We start from the raw sequence: 24705 nt of genomic DNA, 5'->3' as shown, positions 1-24705 counted from the left end.
AACTACAAATACACAGATCAGGAACAATGCAAAGTGATAAATACAGTTTCAGGTTCACAAAGTTGAAGGGCAATAGTGACTCATTCCCTATTCTGAGAACTTTTGCTGCATATTTCAAGTCATCACTCCTTGCTCCTACTATGACTAAGCCTAAGAAGTTTCACCCAGTGATTCTTTCCTCTCCCAATGGCGCAGGTATACTAGGGAGTCTTAATTTAAAGGTGGAAATTTTTTTTTACTTTTAAAATAAGCCATAAAAGATGGAGTAAAGATAACGTGAGAAATACGTCCATTTGCTTGTGAAAAGTGTTACACATTAAACCTGTTAAACCGACTGATTTTTGTTTTGTCCCAGATGTTAGAATGGGTTTTCCCATACCTCAGAGAAACCCCCTTTAGACTTCCCACTTGAACAGAGTGGTATTACTCGTCTCTTTGGAAATAAAAGGCAGGCCATCTGCTCTGCCATTCTGTGTTTCACACAGTATCCCAAGAGAAACAGAAAATTACAAAAATGGTTTCTAACCTAGTGCAAAGAAATTTGAAATTAAGATTCCCTGTAGCTTTTGAGTTGGTTACACAACCCACAGTAACCATAAGTCAATGATTCTCTTTTTAATTTCCACAACTATACATGTACTTTTGTAAGACAGAAATTAGGAGAATTTAACACAACATGGTTCTTCTGTAAAGAAAAAGAAAAAAGAAAAAAGTGAATCTTTTAAATAGGCATTTTTTTTAAGTATTTCCCTTAAGCTGTGTTGTAGCAAAATACTCCTAGTATATCCCTCTAAAAATAATCCATATTTCAGAGGTTTTTCTTTCTAAAAGGGGCATAGCAGTGTTAATCTTCCAGGAGAAAGGGCTCTGAAAAGCAAGTGGAGAGAGGTCTTCCCAGTTCAAGCACATACACTGATAACAGCTTTCAGGAAGGTTAAATCCTCCCATCTGATCTGCAGGGCAGATCTCAGATAAGCAGCAGAAATTAAGGATTATCTTGGCTACGACATGAACTGTTTACTTTGCTATTTTAAATGGTTATGTTGGCTCCATTTCATTTGTTGCTGGGTAATGCTTTCCAAAAGAGAACCGAGGACCAGACACTGCAATTTTGACTCGAGTATTCCTACCAATTCTAACAGCAGTTCCTAAAAATAAATAAATTTTTCTTTTGTGAGGCTAACTTGCTGCACATTTGGGTAATGTTTTGATAGCGATTCAAATGAAAGGTGCTCAGTCACAAGAAACATTCCCTGTTGGATTGTACAGATACAGAACAGCCTCCTCTGAGCATAGATGCATAAGTAGTAAATAAAGTTACTATTTAATCTAAGAAAATGAAAGTTAAACTGTTTAGGCGTAATAGCTCAGAAATCCAATGAGGAGGAAAATACTCAGAGCAATAATGTACCTGGAAGGTAATAGCTGAGGGAGTGACCTCAAGTGACAAGCAATAGCAAAAATTCAAAATCATCTTCCCCATTGTCCTGGTTTCAGCTGGGATAGAGTTAACTGTCTTCCTAGTAGCTGGTACAGTGCTATGTTTTGAGTTCAGTATGCAAAGAATGTTGATAACACTGATGTTTTCAGTTGTTGCTCAGTAGTGTTTAGACTAAAGTCGAGGATTTTTTAGCTTCTCATGCCCAGCCAGCGAGAAAGCTGGAGGGGCACAAGAAGTTGGCACAGGACACAGCCAGGGCACCTGACCCAAAGTGGCCAACGGGGTATTCCATACCATGGGACGTCCCATCTAGTATAGGAACGGGGAAGTGGGGGCGGGGAATCGCCGCTCGGGGGACTGGCTGGGTGTCGGTCGGCGGGTGGTGAGCAATTGCACTGCGCATCATTTGTACATTCCAATCCTTTCATTATTGCTGTTGTCATTTTATTAGTGTTATCATTATCATTATTAGTTTCTTCTTTTCTGTTCTATTAAACCGTTCTTATCTCAACCCACGGGTTTTGCTTCTTTTCCCGATTTTCTCCCCCATCCCACTGGGTGGGGGGAGTGAGTGAGCGGCTGCGTGGTGTTTAGTTGCTGGCTGGGGTTAAACCACGACACCCATGTAGTGCTTCAATGAAACTATAGCTCATTTCTCATCACTCTTATTCCAGGAAAATAGGGGCAGTGAGGAAATAATTCAAAGGAAAGCAAGAAGAATATCTGGAGGATTTGCTGAGACTGACATGAAGAGAGACTGCAAGGGCCTGGGACATTCCTAGCATGATTAAGAGACAATACATGATGTTTCTACTGTATATGTCAGAGCAAGCAAATAATAGAAGTAGGTTTATTGAGGATGATTTTTTTCCCATTACTCTATTTGTTAACCTGTTTCCTTTTCATCTTTGCCAGTGAGACAAAACCATTCATTGTTCCCCAGGCACATTACCGGTAATAGCACTTTTCAGATGCAAAATTCTTTACACATCAGAACATTCACCTTCAGAAGCCAACAGCTTACCTACCAGAGAAGCATCCTCTGCTGCATCCAGCACATTGCATATTATTTGCACTATAATATACCTAAATCATAGCATTACAAAACCCATGCATTCCACCCACAATCATATTTAATGCTTAATTCTGATGACACCTGCCAAACTGCAGTCCAGGACTTGATATTACAGCAGGCCAGGGACGGGACTGGGAGCAAACCTGGATCTTCTGTTTGTGTTCCTGATCCTCAAATATTAGCCTTGGTAACCTTGTGCTAGCAAATAGAAACAAGCGACAACATCATCTGGCTGCTCTGTTGCATCCCAGATGTCTGCACCGAGCGTGCATGAGAGACCCGGGAGCAGAAGGACAGGCTGCTCAGGTGAGTGTGTGAACTCACACCTAGCTGCTTTTGAGAACAGACATGTAAAATTGCTGCCTGCATTTAAGCAAAGGTCAGAGCACTTAGGCTGACCACAAGCTGGCTGGGCACATACAAAGCTATGCAGTGCTGGGTGATCACTAGCTGTTCGGTAACATCTGCACGTGCCACCTCATCCCTGAGGTGATGGAGATGACAGTGCACTGCAGCTACACCTCATCCCAAGTTGGCTGCTTTCAGCTCTGAATTCCTGCACCGTACGAAAAGGCACTTAGAGAGATGCAGTCTTTCAAGCAAAGACACAAGTGCATCCTGTTTAATGTTCTCACGTAGAAAAAACCTCTCTCCCACATGTGGTTTTGCCCTTTGGCAAATTGAGGTTGAAATTACTTGTGGCTATGAAGCTTAAGCCATAAGCTTGAAGCTTAAGCCTACAAGGACACTCAGGCTTAGGAGCAGGGCTACCCATCCTGGAGGAAAACAAAACAAACAAGGTAAAAATCAAACAAGCAAAACAAGCAATCAGACTGTAAGGGAAACTGTCTCATCATAAATGGTAATCCAAACAGTTAAAAAGTCTCTGACCTCCAGAAGGCTACTCTGGAGTACACAGAAGCCACTCTGATCGGGTGCAGAGAATAATGCTAGCACCAACAAAACCCCAATACTTCTGAAATGGCAAACTAATCAGTAAAACCACACTGATTTTTTTGGCACCTTCTTGTTTCTATTGACACACTAAGGGAAGAGGAATGGACACTTCAGGTGATTTAGGGCTCAGCCTTTCTTTGCAACCACCATGAGTGGCAAGTCTCCTTGCAAGTTGCAAGACTGTGTAAGTCTCCTGTTGACTTAAAAAGAAACAGTCTCATAAAGACCGATGGGAAAACATCCAATGTTTTTAATTCTTGAAGGATGTAACCTTGAAGGAAGAGTTGTTTTTTTTCCCCTATCTAACTCTCTCTTTATAAACACCTACCTTTCTTAAGGAGGTGAAAGGAAGGAGGCAAGGAAGCATAGCAAAGCAGATACTCATGGTACCTACCAGTGGGCGAGCCAACATGTTGCTGGTGACTGCAGACATGCTACCAGCAGCACTTCCAGTAGCACACAATGTACCATCACATTCCAAGGGTATTTAATATTTAGACAAGGACTTTTGAACAGTTCAACAGTAGGCCAGTGGGGACTGAAGATTTGCAAAACTGAATTCAAAGATTAAAAAAAATGGAGCAATCAAGGTTGTAAATTAGCCTGGATTAAGTACATATTTTTGCTAGTAACTAGTTTAGCGCTTAAATATGTGTATGTTCATCCTAACTTCCAAGAAGACAAACATTCAAAATTCTTGTAAGGTATTTTTGGTGCATTTGAAACATTTGTAAAAGCCCAAGATTTGTATTTCTTTAGAGTTAACTGCTGTCACAGAACATCTTCACATCATCTTTAACTGCTCCATAATGCTCCATCTTTTCAGACAGTGCTTGAAACAACTCTCACTGAAGTGAGGAGTTGATGGAAAAACACACAAGAACAGAATCTCTGCTTTTCAAATAGTATTTTTAGCCCTTAGCATAGTTTCCATAGCAGTATTAAACCCAATTATGTGGGCTTCTGCCTTGACTGGGTTGTGCTGTTGAAATTTGGAGCATTTCTAACATTACATGATCTCTGGTGGCAAAGTCACTCATTCCCACGCACATGCCATGGCTTGTCACCCCCTCAGTTGTTCCGAGGCAGTTATTGAATCGGGTCATGCTGTAAACTGAGTGAAACAACCTGGGTTAAAAATTGATGAGTGATAATTCTCCTCTTTGAGAAAGAGGAGTTTCACATAATAAATCTGTGAAACGTGTCTTGAGGAGCTTTGAATTAAACATGCCATAGGATGGCTCAAAGGCAGAGCAGTAGCCAAGAAATTTTGATAATTTTGTTTCTCTCAGTATACTTGGCCTTGTACCACAGGAAAGGGATGTTGTCGGACAACAGACTTCACAGCCTTCCTGTCAGAGGCAATTTTTGAACGATGACCAAGTGCTTGGATATTTTGAATATTTAGATAAAATTTCATCTGCTTGCTTGTTCAGTGAACAGAGCTTCAGGCAATTAGATATCCTTATAATAAAGCATGAAGCCAAACCAGTTGTCTGCCTGGATAATACAGTTATATTGATTTTAGGAGGAAATATAAGCAGTTCTGGAGTTACTGGAACGTCCCTTATTCCATCACATACTTGCATACAAGGTAATCTTGTAATACCCTACAGTAATCACCCAAGACATCATGGGCCTAATCTGAGAACAAATCTGCTGGAGCCTACCACTAGTCTATTTGATACAATTTTTTTTGTCTTCAGGCTCTTTGCTATACAAGCTGCATTAGACTAAACTCTCATCAGACAGTTGAGGATCGGCTCTGGTAGAACAGAGTCAGAAGAACAGTGGCACAGTTGAGCAACAAGACGAGAACCAGGCTGTGTTAGGGAGGATATTTGGGGCTAAAAGGACTTTAAAGAGAACAAATGAAAAATGAACTACGTTGAGTATTTTGTGCCAGAAGGCATGCAGAACAGACACATTTAATTATTCATGTATCTATAGTTAGGAAAACACCACCCAGCCATCTTTCTATTTCCTCCCCAGCTTTGACTTACTGCATCATGTCTGTGGCAGAATTACAAACTCTCAAGATAGAGCACATGTCCTCCTATTAGTCATGTTTAATCAAGAAGTTAATTTGGTTTATTTCTTGGATTTTCATTGTGTGTATTCTGATGCAGTTCTTTTATTCAATTTATCTCACCTTATACATTTCTGCAAGTTTTTCCTCTGGTTATCTTTCTTCTCAGTTGTATCTCTTTGTCTTTTGATTTATATACTTTAATAGAGAAAGCATGAGAAAAAAAGTTAAGTAGTGACTCGTTCTGCTTTACCTATTAGTTACATTGTTTGATATGTCAACATATTTTATTAGTATTAAAGGTAAAATTCAGAGTTGAAAGAGCGCAAGCAGTAGAATGTATTGCCTCTTCACACAGCAGTATGATTGAAGGGAAAGGTAATAACTGCTCAGTGTGTCTTCCTTAATCTACCTTGATGTTAAGCCAAATCTACCCTTTGAAATAAAAAGTAATTCTTAAACTATCACTAGTTGTTAATGATTACTAGAACTGGAAATAACCAATCAAAATCCACACGCTCACGAGTAATAATCTTGTACAAACATCCTGAATATACAGGTTATACCCTTTATTTTAACAGCTAACAGGGAAAAGGTTAATTTACATCTCAATACTAATTTGCATAGCGAGAACCATTAACTTATGAAGTTAATGAACCGATACATCCACCAGCTCAGTCAAGTGACCCTGTACTTTGGGAAAAGCAGAAGGATGTGTGTGGTGGAATGCTGCTGATCATTTCCCAAGAATTTGGCCAAGTTCTCGATGCCCAATGCACCCCAGCTGAACGGTGGTCAGCTCTGCTGACGATTACCATCGGCTTAAGCAGTTGTTTGGAAAGAGAAAACCACAAGGAACAGTGCTCTTCCCACGTAGTAGTGCTGAAAAAAGACTGCTAGCATTATTTTTTTGCATCCCTGAATAGATTGCACGCAATTGGCTCCAACACCGTCTTTTAAACATTACAGGGAGGAGAAAAGGAATGGCCACCTTTAGTAGCATTACAGCTCTGCTTTCCTGCCTGTTTATTTCTGTCCCCTGTACACTTCTAATGTTTAGGCAACATTTATTGGCATGTTGAGACTTACATCTTAAAAATTGGAAGAGCATCACATGCGTGAGATGAAGGGTAGTCACTGGATGTGTACCCAGGGGTGACTACCCTTGCGTAGTCACTGGATGGCCATCACCCAGATGGACAGTGATGAACCAAATTCTAAGCCAAGTACTGTTGCAACCCAACATAGAGAATTTTGTGCTCCAAAAAGAGCAGCAGCAGAGCAGACTGGCTTCGGGCCACCCATAGCAGGACAAAGCTAGTTTCTCTGTACCTCTGTTACCTACTGGTCTTCTGCGTTCAAGGGCATGGGCAATAGGCAGCTGTGCCACAAAAGTTACAGGTGTAACCTTTGAATGTGTGTTTCAGAGTTCATGTATAAAGTCAGCCTGCTTATTCCAGCTGGAACTCAAACTGCTTAACCTTCAACTCGGAGGCTCTCAGATCGGAGCTGCACATGAATGGAGAAGATCATTTCCAAACAGTCTGGCAGGCTGTTTGTTACACATTATCTTGAAGTGGAGTGGGCAGAAGGATGGCAGGGTGCTCTGTCTCGAGCAGAAACAGATGTCCTAGGAAACAGCCAGTCCACCAGGTCATGGCTTGCATGCGTGCAAAGGTTTCGGCAAGTTTGTTAAAAGGCCATGTGATGCCCAAAAAGAGAGGTCATTGATATAAATGCCTTCCTCAAAGATGTCAAAAAACTGTAGGAGATGCTAGGCTTCCACTGAAGACAGTAAGAGAGCTAGGTGCTTGGAATTCTTTAGAACTGATCTGCATGAGAATAAACTTACTCTTTACTTCTCTCTTCCTCCCTGAAAAGATACATACTTTTTTACTGTATAATAATAGAGTGACAAGAGGAGAAAAGCAATGAGGAATGATGTTACTGGTAATCATGAGGTCCATAGCATTTTTAACAAAGCTAATTAGGTTTGGTTTTATGAAAAAAAAAACCTATGATCGATGTTTCCTAAGTGATTCTATAGAGATGAACTACACCATATTCTACTAAAAAAAAAAAAATAATCCAGAACTCTAAGTGCAAGCTTACACAGAAGAGTGACCATTTAAAGAGGTATTTTTTTCTACTAAGCAATTAATTAGTTTACTCTCATTATTGTGAATCTTTTCACTTTTTACTCATATTAGTGCAACAGATTGTACACACCTTTGCATTGGGAAGGTTTATTTCCGAAGCATTTTATGCATCCTCAGTAGAATTGGCTACAATACAGGTACATTTTAGTGACACTGCCAATGTTTTCAGCTTTTGTGCGACATGAGGCAGTGCATGGGAGCACTGCTCCTGGCACAGACGCAGCTGTCGGTGCTCTGCATGCTGCCCTAAACACTGGGGAAGATGGGCTTTTGGAGCTGGGGCTGGTGTCATGAGCAAGTAGGAGCTGAAATTGTTTAGCAAACAGCCAAACACAGAGGCAAGCTTATCATTTTTATAATTGTCTTTCAGAGCTAAACCTCGCTTAAAGCAATTGTTCTGAGAACAAAACAAAACAAAACAAAAAAAAAAGAAGCCTTTAAAAGCCTTTTCTGCCATGAGGAAGTTCATCTTTCGTGAAACCTGGAGGAACAGATGTTACTGCATTCCCAGGCAAGTAAAATCTGGAAGGAAATGAACACCATTATCCAGGAAATGGAAATGATTGGAAGCAGCTGTAAGCTGGAGCCTGCTGGCTCTCCCTGGCAAGTTCTGTGACCGTTGCTCGTCCCTGCAAAGCGGGGCTTCGGCACCCCTTTAATTCATTTTATGCTATTGGAGACACCCCCATGAAGGCTGGCTGCCACGGCCCCACCAGCATACTTGAAGATTAGTTTAGGGGAAGCGCAGATGCTGTCCTAACGCCGCTTGGAAGCCACAATAGAGTGCAAACCCGGTATTGTGCAACAGGGTCTCTTGCTCTGACCCAGCAGAAAGGATTTCCCGGATGCCCGCGGCGGCGGTGTTCCGTCAGACACAGGGAGGACACGAAGCGAGCGGGAGCACGGCTCAGTCAGTTACACCACAGACATAACCTACCACAGTGCTTGAAGTAAGAGTTACTGGCCCCTTTCCGCAGTTCTGGGCAGCCTTCCTGCATACAGGACCGACGCAGTCGTGAACCCATGCAGCTATTTGGCTCTAAACCCTAAGGATTAAAATAAAAATGCGAGGCTTCCCCTCAGTGTTCTCAGGTGTGCACAGCTAGGGCCCATGTACCTGTGCTACGTGCCTGGCTCCCCCTCACCACAAAAACATCCTTCCTAGCTGCTGCTGGAAAAATAAGAGTGCTGCGATCACCCTCACCTCGCAGCCATCTTTTGCAGCCTGGCCGACAGCCATCAGCACTTCCAAGGAGCTGAAGATAAATGAACCGAGGGCTTCCAGCAATCCGATAGTGCCACAACTGCACAAAGCAAGCTTTCCCTGCCCCAATAAAGGTACATGATAAAAGAGGCTGTAATACTATAGCCGTAGCAACACAAATGCAATGTCTTGTGTCTGGAAAGCGTTTGCAAAAATATGGGTGGTGTTATTAACCACGTGCATTTTTGGATATGCTAAATCATCCCAAGAGCTCTGACACAGTGCAAGTGAAAGAGATCCTTTTTTGTTCATCTGGAGGTGAACACACACCCCACCCCACCCCGTGTTTATTTCAATACTCAAGCCCTCCTGAGAGGGCTGCCAGTGGTCAAGCGCTTCATCAGCTGCTTCAGGACATGCAGGCGACATCAGCCACAGCATTATTGACAATAACAAAGAAAGCATGAGTTATCTTGAGTGATCTAGTCCGTGCTCTCCAACTGGCTCCAAGCCCCAGCTTGGAAGGTCACATAGCTGACATATCATCCTGTGAGTCATCCCCTAATACTGCATGTGTCCGGCATAACTCATGTGGTTTGGCAGCATCAAGGGAGGTTCCTTCTGCTTTCTTGCTACCCAGTCAATGTTGCCCTGCAGAACATACAAGACAGTAAAGCCACCAGAAGACATATGTACAGCAACTTGACCATCCTGCTAGCCGTCATCACCTCCTAGACTGGCAGCACCAGACAAGATTCATACCACAAACATTATCTGCAAAGCTGTCTAGATAGAGAAGTATGTATCGACACAGCCAAAATACACTTACCTACACCAAAAATAAAAGGTTTACAGCCCAGGTTAACTGACTGACCTACACTCTCTGAAGTCCCTGCTTAAATACCAGAATGTGTGCAGATCTTAGCCGGACTTAAACAACAGACATATTCACGAAACACTAAGATAGATACCTGGTCTACACAGCACTGTGGAGTCAGGCCCATCAGGTAATACAGATTTCATTCATGGTCTGCACCATTACGCCCTCTGAATCTACTCCCTAACCAGACAGTCAAAGCACTGGAGACATGACTGGCACCCTGACAGCACTAAGATATTGCCGAGTGTCACTCCATCAAACAGGTGCTCAGTCAAAGCCACCATTCTCCCACAAAACCACTGTTTCTGCTCAGGCTGGCAGGTACAGGAGCTAAACCCACAGCCTGCAGCAGCTGGCTGGACTCAGCTGGGAAAGCAGGCACTGAAGATGCACATAAAAGTGATGGTACGTTAATCACAGAGAAAGGCAGGCAGAAAGCTTGGATGTAGTAGATCTGGCAGGAGATGGAACGGAGGGGTTCGTGAGCAAGGGAAGAAGAAAACAACGAAAAAGAAACCATGCAAGTACATGTGAAAATTATAGTCTTCAGACTAAAGTCAGGCCTGAGCCCCCTGAATTTTGGCTAAATTTAAACATGAAAAAACCACATACACCAGAGGGGAGACATGCTGTTTCAGGAACAAGGACGTGGAAGAAGCAGAAATGAGGTGAGACAGGAGCCCCCCAGTTTGTCAGGAGTGACTCCATCCCTTCCAGACAGGCACTGCCAGTTAACCTGGAGGAACAAATGCCATGTCTGGAAGGAAGACTGCCTTGCTGAAGTGTGCAACAGCACCTGGCATGTAATTTGTCAATGTAATGACAATGAAAGAATTATGTTAATAGGCAGGTAGCTATAACAAGAATAGTGACATAGATCATGCACAGTACATTTTTCCAGATGCAAAAAGGAATGGCCATGGTGGTTGAGCAGTCTGTTGACCATACAGACAGACACTTAAGATGGGTGCTCAAAACTAATTTTTTTCACGAAGAGCAGAGCAAGCGATAGTCTTACATTTTTTCTGTCAGGGTAAGGTGTTGGGTTTCCACAGCATTAGCGTCTGATGACCACCAGCTCAAGAACAGCTGGGATCTTTCTTCTGCCGTGCAAGAAAATATATCCTACATTTCAACTTTTAGCTAAAAGCTGTCATCCCATAACATTGGATAAAGTGCTGCAAAATACCAAGGCTGTTTCATACTGTTGTGGAGGTGATGCATGCCTACGAAGGCTAGGCTAAGCCAAGAGAGATGCTAAGCCGTGAGGCTACTGGACATAGTGCTCAGTACATGCCGCACCGACTCCGGTCGGTTTTGATGCCTGTTGCAGGAGCGGTGCTACCGGCAGGAGCTCAGCAGCTGCTTTTGACCATCCTCGCTATCAGGTTAGTGCTGCAGCCAGCGCAGTGGCTGCCCTGGGCCTGCTGCGAGTGGCAGCGCTACCTGCTACACGCTTTCCAAGGGTTTAGAGACCCCCACGAGGAGGTCACAGCCCGAGGCGTTTAGCATCTCTGGTGGACGCCAGAGGCACATCAGCCGTTGCTTTTCGCCAGCAACACGGGTAGCAGATCCCAGCCCGCATAGCCGCGACGCTCGAGAAGACAGCGCAAGCGGCTGCCGCTCTCACCCCGGCAGACACTGCTGAAAATCAGCCCAGACGAGCCTGTGAGTCAAAGGCAAGTCACACTGCATGCCTGACATCTGTATGACTGTCCCCTCCAGAAAGCTACATTATGCATTTAGGGATAGATGCCGGGTGGAGAAGAGTAGTTAGGAAAAGCACACACAAAAATCACAGGTTAGAAAAAAAGATGCTCAAGAATACTTTTCTAGACGCTGCAATAATTTCAAGAGGCAAAGCTAAGGGTTTTAACCAAGGCTCATACAAAAGAGCTTATACCCTGTTTCCCAAACTGCGTGCTAAAGTTACTCATTAGCAGTTCACATTCAGACGCAGGGACATTTGTTCAGGGCAGGAATGTATGTTTGGTTTTGTTTCCTCAGAAGCATGTAGCTTACATCTGAGGAAGATCAATTATTAACTCCAGGCTGAGATGGAAGTGCACAGGTTTCACTTTCCTGAGGGACAGGTACCTCATCGTGTTTCCAGATCTGACAGGTTCTGGTGTGGCTTGCTCCCACACGGGAGGTTAAATACCAGCACGCAGTGAAGCACGCCCACTGGGAGAAAGGACGCTGCACTAAGTACTGATGGGGATAAGATAGGGACTGATTTAATTTAAATTCAACTTTTTACAGTGTTAATAGAAACAATGCTGTGAAAAACGATTTATGATTCTTAATTTTTCCTAGGGCTCAGGTTTTGCTAAAACCTGTTAAGAGTTTTTGGCAAGGTGCAGTGCTCCTGCCCCTGTGCTCAGTGGGTGATGTTTCAGACCTCTGCAGAGCCACTTAACATACGTACTTAACGTGGGGAAACATCCTTGCGTGTCTGAAGACTGCTCCTGAAGTGTAACTTTAGCCTCATTCATCAGGCCTAACTGAGCTCTTGGATATCAGATGTTTCTGCACAAATAAAGTTTTTCCATGCACAGCAGTATATGTATATGTGTGTATATATATATATATATTTACCATTTTACACTGTCGATCCTTTAGTGAGGGGAGCTGTAGCTTTCATTTAATAACACCAGCTGCTTATCATTACCACCTAAAAATTATCCCAGCTTTATGGCTATGTGACAGAGTAACATCACCCATACGTAGTAACAGCAGCGGATGGTACGCGAGTGCTCTCACAAGCAGGTTTCACATGTTATGCAACCACTTGCCCTCAAGGTATATTCTGGAGCTGAACCTGCTCCCCCCAAAGTCATAACCAGATTCAGAGCCTCTCTGATGATCTGCACTAAACACCTTCCTCAGAGGTATCTCTCCCCTTCAGGGAGGATCCGTTTAACTCCCTAGCAGGGGGGCTAATCAAGCTGAATTCCCGAAGCATTGGAGGTCTCTTCCCCGTGCTGTGGTCTTCAAAGTTGGGCTGGACACCAGCTAAGATCAGGTGAAGCTCTTCTGTTGGGTGGCAGTCCACGCACGGCAAGCTGGTGGTGGTTTCTCAGTTTTGGCCCTTCTCTTTTAAAACGAGCAAGGGAACTTCCCCACATCTGCTCGTTTGCAAGTTCAGTTTCTGTCTGACAGTACGTTTTACTAGCCTGCGATCGCAGATCACAGCACCAGAGGAAGCACAAGCAGAGCTGGGAGCTGGAGCATTGCCACAATGCTCTACTTTGGGAGGCTCCTTCCGTACAAAGACGACCTTATACTCTCCCACCAAGGCTGCATTTCATCCCGCCCCGTCCCAGCAAGCCCTCTGCAACCGCTGCCTCGTGGCTGAGACGCTGAAACCCAAGGGAGTCACGTGGCTGCGTGGCAGACGTTAGCAGATCTATTTAAATTGATTATGCTTCAAACAAAACTGGTGCTGTCGATGTCTATTTAGATTATGGTTTCAGGAACATTTCATAACCACTTGGCCTTTTAATAAAAAAAGTGTATTACCTTCTTTGCTGAGCCAGCAGTCTTTGCAAAGCATCTTTGTGTCTAACACCACGTTAACTCAGGAAGGGACCTGTGGCACAAGAAGAGGACCTATCGGCCCGATTTCCCCTCTCGAAATGTCTGCAGATGGATGAGGCTCTTATGGGCCGCAGCAGGAACGATCTGCCCCAGGAGCCAGAGAGAACAGCTCGGACTGGGGGACGGGGCGACAACCAGGAGCTACAGCCAGGAACATTTCCTAAACCAGGGGAAGGAGCTCTCTCCATCCAGCTGAAAGCACCTGGTAGTCCAGGAGGTGTTTATAGCTTCCAGCTGAGGAGAAGTCAGCTAAAGTATCAGTCTGCAATAGAGAGTCTCTGCACCGGCTGTTACAAAGGAGGCTCCTGTTCAGGCAAACTCGTAGATGTTTCTTTGGCATGACTGCACACACTGCTCTTCAGAAGGAAGCTGGTAGCCTCCTTCACACTGAAGTTTTGCAAAGTTATTTAAAGGATATTTAAAGGTTTATTTAAAACCATTTAAAGTGGTTTTTCTGGCCGTCCCTGCAACCTCCTTTCTGACACATCACCGTGTTGCTTTATGGATTTCTCTGCCGAGGAGAGGCTCGCTGGAGAACTGCGCTGTCTGGCAGTTCCCTTATAAGGCAAAGCTTCGGGCTCAGCCTGGCTTAGCTATTCCCTTCATCTTTAGTCTTCATTGCAAAAATAGACCTGCGCTCTGGTATCCATTGTACTGGTGTCAAACTGGAAAGAAGAACACAGAATTCCTCTTTTTTCCTTTGCTAAATGCCAGCTGACGTCACCATTTAAAAGGAATCACCCCACCCCCCAAAAACAAGTAGTGCAGAGAACGTGTAATGTTTGTACCGTTAGCTTTGCCCACCAACAATAGCTTGCAAACTCTTCAGCGCTTGTCTCTATCACATGTTCGTACAGCGCTTAACTCGACAGAGCTCTGCCCCTCGTCCCTGATCCCTGGGCATTACAGTCACGTAAGCATTACAGAAAATAGGGAAAGCCCCATCAAACAATGCCCTGCCATGACTTGAGTTACCAGGAGGCTGGGCTCCCTCCCAGGAGCCCTCTCACAAAGAGTACCAGAGAATCAGTAACAACACACGCACCAGCCCAACTAACTCCGACTCGAGCCTTTAGCCAAAACCAACTATTGTTTCAGGCACAGATTCAATGAACTATTGAAGCAAGGTGACAGAGAAGATGATAATCTGCTGCAGACAGGGCAGCTGAGGATAGCAAGCCAGCGGCCAAGAGTATCTTTAGCCTTCAGCCTTCTCTGTCTAAGCAACAGCAGTTACTTTAGGATAGCAAAATAACGTAATTTATCATTTATTTGTAAGTGATTAGCAATATCCCCAGTGATTTTTCTATACGCCTGCCATTGGTCTGCTCAAAGGTTGACAACTGGAGCTACAAATGCAAGTCACCCTGCTCTGCAAGGCAATTGAAAGGAGTCATTGTGTGCTCCTTAGCTTGGAGATGACTCACTTCCAAAGCTGAAATGCCATTAGTTATGTGGCGGTTTCTCAAACCCCGAAAGCATTCATTTGGAATAATGTCATGGGAAAAAAAAAAGTCACTTTAGCTGAAGGGACAAGCTGAAAGTCTGCACCTTGCAGCTGCTGCCCGCTTTATTTGTTACCTGCCTGGTGGAACATCACCTTACTAAGCATTGTTTCCTTTTTGAAGGGATGCTGATGAGCGCTTCGCAAAACCAGCGCGTAACAGACTCTCCCTCCAGAGTCCTGTGATCCTTTTTCCTCCCCCGCAAAATAGCTGTGCAGCAAGGAGGCCGCACCACCGGTGCTCCGTGCTCGGTTGGAAGAGAAGGGCTGCTTCCATGCGCTCCGGCAGCCACGGCACGTGAGCCCTGCTGAACGAGTGCCTAGACATGTGCAGAGTCAATGGGGGATTTACCGCTCCACCCAAAATTAATCTCATCATAATCAAAGGTATTTGTACATCAGCCTGTGCTTCGCTGAAGATAACAATCAGGGCTACTGTGTTACAGGAGGCTTGTCTATAAGGCAGAGCACGTAGTTATCTCCCATTGCTTTCACGAGTTATCTTACAAATACTATTGCAGCAGTCAGAACGAAGGCCAGGAGATCATAACAGCTACGGGAGGACAACAAAAATATTTTTGACGGGTAGGTTTGTAGTGTGAGGAAAAGAGTTGTGGTGCATTTTTTTTTTATTTTTTTTAACTTCCTTGAGTAGTACCACCATGCATACCACAGTGACGGCTTAATCCAAAATAACATTTTCTGTGTGTGCGAGAGGAGGAGAACTGAGAAAGGAACATGCTGTAAAAACAACGCAAACTGGATATGTGGAAGCAAGGGATATTTTTGTTTCTTCTACAAAGTCATCAAGCAAAACAAAATAAAACCTGTTGTAATTAAATGCAACTTCTTTTGAGCCAGTCTCCCTCTTTCCTCCTGTGCCTGCCATATCCAAGTTATTTCTCCATTTAGCAGCACAAGGCATAGCCCTTTGCTACTCTAACAGCAAAATCAAGCACAGGCTTTTCATCACATTTCACAAAGTTTGAGAACTGGCACGTTACCAGGCATGGCCAGTGACAGGGATCTTTCATCATGAAAAACAAACAAACAAAACAAACCCCTCAACCATAGAAAAATGTATCAGCCCCAGCATTTTCCTCATGCCACTGATGTTAATTATGCAAGCAATAACATTACTGCTCAAATATCCCAACTATATCAGGCACTTCCTTGCTGCCCTTCCCCTGAATGGCTGTTTACTGTGCAAGTGCTGCAGGGCAAAGATCTGTCTTCCAAGGCTTTGAAGTGCTTAGCACACTGTTGGCATCATATAAAAGTATGATAAAATATACAGAAGCATATATCTGCATAGATTATTACTATTAAGGCCATTGCTGTATTTGCTGGTTATTTTACCGTGCAGTGGCTATCTCACTCTGATTTATTACAAGCTCATTATAGGTTTATATAAATGCAAAGGTAATCTAGGAAATGCAAGCGATTAATAATTTCCCCGACAAATACAAGCTGTGAGAAGACAGACAGAAAGTGCGTCATTTTACAGGATGGGTCCAGGAGAGCAATTATTGCTGCTGAATAAGCTGTCCAGAAGCACAACCTACAGGTGTAAGCCGAGACTGCACTTCAGGCTGCAGGGCTCAAACTGAGCTTATGCTCATGGAAAACCACTTTGTTCATGAAGGTAACGCCCTCCTTACAGGATAAAAATGGGTTACGGATGTGAACGGGATACAAGCTTTGCGGTTCCCAGGGCGTAGCATCCAAATCCAGGCATTTCGGGACATGGGTTAGTGGGCATGGTGGTGTTGGGTTGACAGTTGGACTCAATGACCTTAAAGGTCTTTTCCAACCTAAATGATTCTATGATTCTATGAAATGCACCCTGGCAAGAGTAAAGGACTGCCACTTACCCTTTCTGGGGAAGGGGCTGAAAGAGGATTTCCAAACCAATTATGAACACAAGCACTGGGTACTGGGGAAAAGGGTGAATGAAGGTTGAATCATCATATTAATGATGATTTTTCCTTGAAGTTTTTCCTTCCTTGAAGTGAATTAAGCACCGTAATTTGTAACATCACCTCCTTCTCCAACAAGTCAGGAAGACTTGAGTCCACACGAGCATTATTTACACCAGATACAGAGACGATAAATGGCAAAAGGAAACGTGGCTTACCAACAGGTGAGGGTCCTGATCTTCAGGGAGCTTCCCGAGCACCTCTGCATGCAGCCTGCTCACCCTGCCAGCTACCCCTTCCATCTCCATCCCCTTTCCCACGTTGACTTCACAGGGAGAACTCTGTATTCCTGCATCCCCAGGCCATACCTTTTATTAACAGGGAACACCAAGAACACCTCAATAGCTTCCTCCAGTCCTACCAGCACACTCTGGGCCAGCAAGCTGAGGCATGATCCCAGCAAGCTGCTACAGCCAGAGCACCCAGAGGCTGCAGGGCACCCACCTATCACGGGCAGGGTTATCCTGGCACCAGGTTGCCGTGGTTATCCAAATCATGGGTGGGGGAACAAGAGGGGAGACCCCAGCAGGTGCTAATGCTCAGGCAGCTGTGCTGCCAGCTGTGCTCCCTGGGGGTCATACACCAGAAATGAGGGGTCCTTTCAATTCCCCCCCTTCCCCAGGCAGCTATCTCTCCATCAGTCTTATGACTCCCAAATATATGAAAATTGCCATATATGTCTCAAAAAATGCAGGTGTTTAGCCACTCCAGGACTAATGAAGAAGGGTGTCTCTGGTCTGACATCTCTAAAAAAGCCTGATTTTCTGCTGCATAGCAATTTTTCAAAATTGGCTCCACTTGAGAGGTTTCAAATGGGATGGCCAACGATCACCTACGACTCTTCAAAATATCAGCATTAATATTTGCCCTGTGAAGGACAGATACAATCTGAAGACACTTACTGCTCCCAGGTAATTCAGTCATGCTATTAACAGCAGCAGGTCTGCCTGTGGAAATCACCTGGAATAACTATTTCCAAATCAGTGCAGACATTTTGTTTGGGGTTAAAGGGAAAATTATTTCCTTGATTCTTTTTTTTTTTTATTCTTTATTCTTTTGGGGGGGGCTGGAAAGTCATATGGAGGTAATCATCACACGGGCATCTGGGAGAGATTCCAGAGCAGAATCAAAGAACAGGTTTTTTTCTCTGTTGCTATTCTAGTAATTTTCGTCATGCGGAAAAATCCTGACAACAGTCGAGCTCACAGTGTTGCTTACCTCTCTTAGGGCATGTAGAGGTGTCACATACAACCTACTTTAGATCTTAGCCATGTCATCTACACTCGTGATAAAGTCGTTCTGGTAGTCACACAGACCCGGTCGAGATTTCCAAAAGCACTGCGATCTGCTGCGGGAGTCCTCCTGGTCAGGCGACCTCCCTGACTTCTGCATCACTGCTCATGTTTTCAGGAATGAAAACCAAGAGAGAGATACCATGGGAAAAAAGTTAATGTAGATTATAAAACCCAGGAAATCTGCCTTTTTAGGAAGTATATATATACACATTTTCTTTGCACTCTCCCTACACACCAGCAGGGTGTGCCTGCGGACCAGCTTTCTCACACATACACGACTCATTTTTTGCCTTAAATGATGCAAACTCTCTTCTTTATGCATCATAGCTTTCTTCAGTCAAAAAAAAGAGGCTATGCACCCAATTAAACTAACAAAAAAGGCTCATCCTTGCTGACACTACACCACCTTTCTGTAGTTTCTCACTAAGAGTACAACTAAAGTTCAGCAATACATAAAATGAGCAGTAAGCTGAGAAACAGAAACCACCTCTGGTTTTCTAATAAACATAAAATACTCTCAAACTCCTCCTTACACTGCCTGCTCTTAGACGGATCAGCTCAGCAGCCTTTCCACCAGGACCTCTAAAACTAGATTTCCTGGGAAGGCAAACCAGGGCACCGCAGGTCCTTCTTCCGCCCCGATCCCTCCGGACGCTGCTCAGCACCACTAAATTTAGTGAGTTCTCCAGCTCATGGGGTTGAGAAGAGACCGTGCCTCTCTGAAGTGCCCCACCAGCAGCACAGCCAAAGCTGCCTCCAAGAACTGGATGCAAATGCTGAATTGCACCACACTGAAAGCTAAATCTATGCAGAATAATACTTTTATAGTATCAGGCAATTTAGTTTACTGCTGAGTGAGACGCACAAGGAATAGCATTTGAAGCCATTTAAAAGCACTTTGTGCTGCTAAAAGGAACACCTGATTTTTCCCTGCCACCGCATGTTGCAATAGTGTGCACATCACTCTGTGAATTCACCTCCACTGACCCAAAAGAGCTACAGCTGGCATTTGATCTATTTTTGACACTAATGCAAAAAAGCTGTCCTGGATCACTAGCGAGTACCATCTGCTCTTTGCAACTGAAATGCCATCAATTCACACACCAGGGCCAGGAGTTTCAAAAATAGCTAGTCTAAAGTGAGATGCCTTGATCCATATTTAGGCACCTGCCTGACTTTCAGGGAGAGCTGAGCATGCTGCAGCTCCCATTAACCTGAATTCGGTGCCCCCTGCCGTTGCAGCCTTGGCGGTGTCCTCTGGGTTTCTCCAGCCTGGGGACTAGCAAAAAAGGACTGGTTTGCACTAAATGCTGATTTAGGACTCTCCCAGATGAGTGAAATTCTTCAAAGCATCCAGAGAACCAGAGTTTCAAGTGGCCGGATTGCTACTGACTTTCCATTTCTTAAGCCAGAAGTACCTTTTAGCTCAGTTACTTTAAAAAAAAAAGTTAGAATGGTAATTTTCACCTTACGGAGATAATGAAAGACAAACTCCAGTTTTAGCGTTTACAAGGTGGAAAACGGTTTGCAGAAGCGATGGGAATGTAATGCTACATTTGCAGCTACAGTCCATTGCGCCCTATTTACACAAAGGACTTTCAGGAATGTCCTTGTTCACACCATATTCAATTTTCTTCTGAAGGGAACCAGAGAAATGCAGTCTCATATCTACCATGTAGGTCCAGGAAGACATTTCTGTGCTAGTGGAGACCTGGCATTTCTACAATGCAACATAAAAATCCTGAAAGCTATAAAAGATGTTTTCGCTGTATTAGTGACTATCATTTTGATGTGAAACCTGCTTTAATGAATACCTGACAACTAAACCTTTAAAAGGAATGATTTCACTTGACACGAATGCATTCAACTACTGTTTGTTGAATGATATTCTTCTTAAACAGCCAGCCAAAGAATACAGCGACACTGCAAATCAAGGGTTTGCAACCTTTGCAGCACTAAGGACCACGTTTGAAACCTGCCAGTGCGCCCAGGGCGATCTTGGATTTAAGAATAAGCTTAGGGGGATTTGCATAAGCAGAGAGAGGCCTTCAGCAAGTTGGTATTTGCTATGTAGCCAGAGAGCAGTCCTCACCACAAACATTATCAAGTATTGTACACTGAATATTTTTTCCAGCCAGCGTGGGTTTTTTTGGTTTGGTTTTTTTTTTTGATCAAACGTGGACCGACATAAAGCCAGCGTCTGTGGGCCAGGTGCTCACCACTTTCAGGTCAGATCTGGCAGCCTGTAATTCCTGCTCAACTCCAGCCTCACGTCTCCAGCTGGAGCAGAAAACTGGCGTGTAAATAATGCCTTGCGGCTCCGCAGCCCTTCCATGCTCTGCAAAATGCCGTTCAAGTGCACTTTGACTGAGCGGGTCCCTCCTGCACCAGAGCAGTCCACCACGTTTTTGCCACGACCCATGGAGGTTAGCAAGCTGGCAGTCACGGGGGTTTCCACGCTCCTACTCTCCATCACTACTGCCTTCCTCCCGCAAACGCAGCAGGCGGTTAAGGTAACATAGAGGGCAGAGGTTGCACAAAGCTGATAACATCTTTACAGCAAAATGATAAAGCATAAAATAAAATTTGCTGATGTTCAAGAGCTCTGTTTCGATGTGAAAATACGGTCACCTTTCTTTATGGTAATGGCATTAAGCTATATTGCATTCGTTCACATTCAGAGGAGTTTCTGTTTCCGCTGAAATAATTTGAAGCTTAATTAGCTTAGGGGTGGGGTTTTTTGAAAGCTCATCTTCTGCAGAATCAAAGAAATCTAACATCTAGAGATACGTCCTGTACACACGAGTGCTTTGGACAAGTACTTTCCAACCTGTCAAAATGAATCAGAGTACTGAGAATACCAACTCAGAGGACCGAGAAACCCCGTACGGGCAAGCGGTAAGAGATGCATGCTTTTTTGAAAAACAAAAAGCCACAAAGCAGATCTTGTTTCTAAAGGGCAGCCATGCCTTTTTTTTACCAGCAGGTGTCATATGGAAATAAGATGTTTTCTCAGCTGACACTGCATCCCCTGCCCCGGAGGCAACAAGCCTGTCCCCAGCTGAAGGTGTCTGGGGTACATGGTCCTGACGAGGAGATAAATGGAGTTATCTTCCAGCTGGGCAAGGGCTGTGATCATTCACAGATGCGTTACATCCCACGCAGGGGACCTGGGTAGCATTTCAGAAGCCGCCTCTCACTAGGCAGTTCTCTAACAGGACACACCACCCTTCTTTCTCATATGAATAATTACTGATATAAGGCAAAGATGTCTGACAACTGACACTTAGCTGCTTTGTTAGGGGCATTAGCATTACCTTACAGACACCTTGTAAATTTTTTCTGGGAAATATTGCTATTTTGTGCCACTTCAGCCTGCATTGCTCTTTATACTGGGTCACAGCCGGGTCCTACAGGCTGCCTGGTGCCAGGCTGCTCCACTCCCCAGCCCAGTGGAAATACACGGATGGGGGATTTCAGCAGGACATGTGAGCGCAAGGGTTTGAGTGGTGTTTCTTTTTTGGAAGTACTGAGACTCCCAAAGCATCCCTTTCCAAGATGTGAGTTGTGGATGGTGAGCAAAAAAATACAGGCAAATAATGACTTCTCATCTCACAGCAGTTTCTACGCTTCAAGTAAACACTACCTAGGTGATTTTTTAAAACACTTCACCAGCTGCTCTCACTCAGTGGGGTCCTACGGAGCCCAAATCTCTTCTCAATCAGCCCACCAGAAACACTGTGGGCCTCAGCATGGTTGCACAGGAGTTACGCTAATCCCCACCACTTTCAGAGCATCATCTCCTGGAAGGAAACCTGCATGGGTGTGTGCCAGGAACTCACCCAAACCTCTACCACCGCTTGCACTGCAGGCTCCCCTGCACCCAAGGACTTTGCACAGGGGGCCTGCAAAAGGTGTCCCTGGGGGGAACCGTGGGCTGGGGCACCTCGGTGGCAGCCATGCCATGGGACCTCAGCTCTGCAGAGTAACCCTTCTGTTGGACAGCAGCACCAGGATGAAGGGAATTTGGCCCTGGGTAAGTGCCTTCGGCTCTGCTGGACCACTGGTAAGAGGGACTGGCAACCATTGCTTTGCCCAAAATGAGAGACCTGAGCTTTAGTTCATTAATACCCAGAAAGCAGACATTACCTGCAGGAACTCTCCACGTCAGTGGTCGCTGCACCACAAAGTCTCATCTGCTGAGTGACTAGGAGTGAAGTAAATCAAGACAATTATAACTCTATTAAATATAAACATTGATTAGTACGGTTCATAAAGTCAGGAGACTTCTTGAATTATGCCATGTTATCTTGCTTTGGAGATAGGTTTGGCTGCCAGAAAAGTGGGCATTGTTTCCAGAATCCATACAGCTTTGTATTTTGTTCCCCTCCTGGAACAAATACAAAGGGGAGGATGGATGCTTCATAGAAATCAATTTTCAACAGCCCTGTGAAAGTGTGGGAGTATGAATGTCTGGCATCCCCCTGCATAGCTTCAAGCATCCTCAGGCCCATCTACTGCTTACAGGCTCCATCAGCCTATGCTAACCTGAAATACCTTGAAATAGAAATGATTCATTTGTAAGAACTCCTGGCTAGCGTTTTTTCCACCAACCGTCTTTGAGCAAGAGAAGAGACTTACAATAAAATAAAAAAAGGCCAAGAAAAGCATGAGTTTTACTGAAATGAAATGCTCCAGCAAAGCTTTGAAACTCGAAAACCATAGGTTTTACTGAAATGAAATGCTCCAGCAAAGCTTTAAAACTTAAGAATAAAATAATAGGGTGACCAACACACTCCCTACAGCTGGGGGAAGGAAAAGATGATAAAAAGGAGATTTAAATTTCTGGCCAATGCTCTACTCGTTGGTCACAGGATTTGTTTTCCTTTCACAGTCTCCACTAGATATGGCCAACACTTCACCTGGACTTCCCAAGCATTTTCATTGCTGGTTTATAGCACCTCTTCCTCATGGCTGAACCGTTCCGTGGCGCGGGAATAGCGGTGCCGGTTCAGGCATGCCCCAGCACTTGCTTCAGCGGAGGTTTGGGTTGCCAGCCCTCCTGTGGTTGCCACCTCCTCTGCTCTGCATGAGGCCAGCCTGACAGGAGCCAGTCCTTCGCTCTGCGCTTCCACTACAGGACAGCTTTTTCTCCCTCCCTCTGCTTCTCCTTTTGGCTCGCATGTTACCAGTACAGACCTCAGGAAAGCAAAACACAAGAGATTTGTGCTTCGCTGGCTTTGAGCAAGCAAACAGCCCAGCTCGAGTAGCACAAGCGGTGCAGAAATGCACATGGCCCTAGCACGGCTCTGCAGCACCGGCACTGAAATGACCCACATTCATTTTTGCCAGAAAGGAAGCAAGCTCACAACTGAGGTCATCATCCTGGGATGGAGATGCTCTATCAGGGATGCAGGGTGGGATTGCCCAGGCACACGTGCAACACACGCACGGGGGAGAGGAGCGGACAGAAAACACGCACGCAGAAGCGTTTGCATGACCCCAGTGGCTTTGCTCAAGTGCTGCATGGCCGCATCATTCACATCATCTCACTATCCGTCTGCTTCCCCACCAACTGTTGCCAGCTCTCCCTTTCCAGGCCTCATTCATCCTGGGATCAGCAGCTCCAGGAGGCTCATGGCAAGGAACACGCCCTCGTGCAAGTCCGCTGCAGCGGCTACAGGCAGCAAGCAAAAACCCAACTGTTCCCATCTTGCTCTCCAGAGGATAACTGACTTTGACACCCCAATGTCTACCAATGCTCCGGTAGGGAGAAAATAAGAAACTTATTTAAATAAACAAATTCACTCTGTAAATGCTATGTGTGGGCAAACCGGATCTCACAAGGCACACGGAGCTGCTCCTCAGCTGGTACAAAGCATATCGGTAAAGGCTATTTGCTTGAAGATGACAGCTCTGGGGAGCAAAAAGCAAGCCTTGTGACAGGGCAGAGATAAAAGTGATTTGAACTGCAAAAAAAGAGAAGGAGGAAAAAGGAAAAATAAGAAGAAAATGAAATGTCATCTTTTCCAACCGCATATTAATGGGCATTGAACGGAGGCTGATTTAACACTGAAAAGCAAACCAAGTTTTTCCTTGAAGCTGTCGCTTACGTTGTACTCTGACATATTTTTGCAAAGACTGATTATTTCCCGGTGCTTTTTTCATCAAGTGCAGCACCATCAGTGAAGGGACCAGCATTTACCCCTTCATGGGGCCCGGAGGACCCCTCTCTGCTTGCCTGGAGGACGAGGGGGCGGGGGGGGGGGGGCAGAGAAGGGGCCCGCAGGGCCAGGGCGGCTCAAGTGCCCCTTGCTCCGAAGCCAGAGCAGCGGGGCAGGCGGCGGGGCTGGCGGACCCTGGTAAGGTCACGTACCAGATGAACTCTGCTCCGCTCCAGTCGTCCTTACGGATCGTGACTGGAAAGGCACCAGGAGGAGCACGGTTGTGTTCTGCTCCTCCAATTTCTCTTCCCTTGCAGAAAGACCAGACTACAAGCACACAGATCATGATTTTCTCCATATGAGTCCTTCCTGACCAAAGCCGAAACTGCCAGAAATGTGGCCCTGGCTGCTATACGTA

This window comes from Harpia harpyja, chromosome 7 (assembly GCF_026419915.1).
Source record: "Harpia harpyja isolate bHarHar1 chromosome 7, bHarHar1 primary haplotype, whole genome shotgun sequence".
Taxonomy (NCBI): Eukaryota; Metazoa; Chordata; class Aves; order Accipitriformes; family Accipitridae; genus Harpia; species Harpia harpyja.
Note: the sequence above shows the minus strand (reverse complement) of the source record.